The sequence below is a fragment of the Megalopta genalis genome, unplaced genomic scaffold, assembly GCF_051020955.1.
Source record: "Megalopta genalis isolate 19385.01 unplaced genomic scaffold, iyMegGena1_principal scaffold0035, whole genome shotgun sequence".
Classification (NCBI taxonomy): domain Eukaryota; kingdom Metazoa; phylum Arthropoda; class Insecta; order Hymenoptera; family Halictidae; genus Megalopta; species Megalopta genalis.
This window is the reverse complement of record NW_027476104.1, coordinates 289,921-291,732: the sequence shown is the minus strand read 5'-3', so window position 1 is coordinate 291,732 and position 1,812 is coordinate 289,921.

Sequence of the window (1,812 nt, the reverse complement as noted above, 5' to 3'; positions counted from 1 at the left end):
AACAACAAGAGCAACAAGAACAACAAGAACAACAAGAACAACAAGAACAACAAGAACAACAAGAACAACAAGAACAACAACAACAAGGACAACTAGAACAACAACAAGAAGAACAACAAGAACAACATGAACAACAAGAACAATAAGAACAACAAGAACAACAAGAACAACAAGAACAACAAGAACAACAAGAACAACAAGAACAACAAGAACAACAAGAACAACAAGAACAACGAGAACAACGAGAACAACAAGAACAACAAGAACAACAAGAACAACAAGAACAACAAGAACAACGAGAACAACGAGAACAACGAGAACAACGAGAACAAGGACAACTAGAACAACAACAAGAAGAACAACAAGAACAACATGAACAACAAGAACAATAAGAACAACAAGAACAACAAGAACAACAAGAACAACAAGAACAACAAGAACAATAAGAACAACAAGAACAACAAGAACAACAAGAACAACAAGAACAACAAGAACAACAAGAACAACAAGAACAACAAGAACAACAAGAACAACAAGAACAACAAGAACAACAAGAACAACAAGAACAACAAGAACAACGAGAACGAGAACAACGAGAACAACGAGAACAACGAGAACAACAAGAACAACAAGAACAACAAGATCAACGAGAGCAACGAGAACAACGAGAACAACGAGAACAACGAGAACAACGAGAACAACAAGAACAACAAGAACAACAAGATCAACGAGAGCAACGAGAACAACGAGAACAACGAGAACAACAAGAATAACAAGAACAACAAGAACAATCAGAACAGCAAGAAGAACAACAAGAACAACAAGAACAACGAGAACAACAAGAACAACAAGAACTACAACAATAACAAGGACAACAACTACAACTACAACAAGAACAACAAGAACAACAACAAGAACAACAAGAACAACAAGATCAACAAAAACAACAACTACATCAAGAACAACAAGAACAACAAGAACAACAAGAACAACAAGAACAACAAGAACAACAAGAACAACAAGAACAACAAGAACAACAAGAACAACAAGAACAACAAGAACAACAAGAACAACAAGAACAACAAGAACAACAAGAACAACAAGAACAACAAGAACAACAAGAACAACAAGAACAACAAGAACAACAAGAACAACAAGAACAACAAGGACAACAAGAACAACGAGAACAACGAGAACAACAAGAACAACCAGAACAGCAAGAAGAACAACCAGAACAGCAAGAAGAACAACAAGAACAACAAGAACAACAAGATCAACAAAAACAACAAGAACAACAAGAACAACAAGAACAACAAGAACAACAAGAACAACAAGAACAACAAGAACAACAAGAACTACACAATAACAAGGACAACAACTACAACTACAACAAGAACAACAACAACAACAGGAACAACAAGAACCACAACGACAAGAACAACAACAACAAGAACAACAAAAACAAGAACAACAAGAACAACAACAAGAACAACAAGAGCAACAAGAACAACAAGAGCAACAAGAACAACAAGAGCAACAAGAGCAACAAGAACAACAAGATCAACAAGAACAACAAGCACAACAAGAACAACAAGGACAACAACAACAAGAACAACAAGGACAACAACAACAACAAGGACAACTAGAACAACAACAAGAAGAACAACAAGAACAACATGAACAGCAAAAACAACAAGAACAACAAGAACAACAAGAACAACAAGAACAACAAGAACAACAAGAACAACAAGAACAACAAGAACAACAAGAACAACAAGAACAACAAGAACAACAAGAACAACAAGAACAACA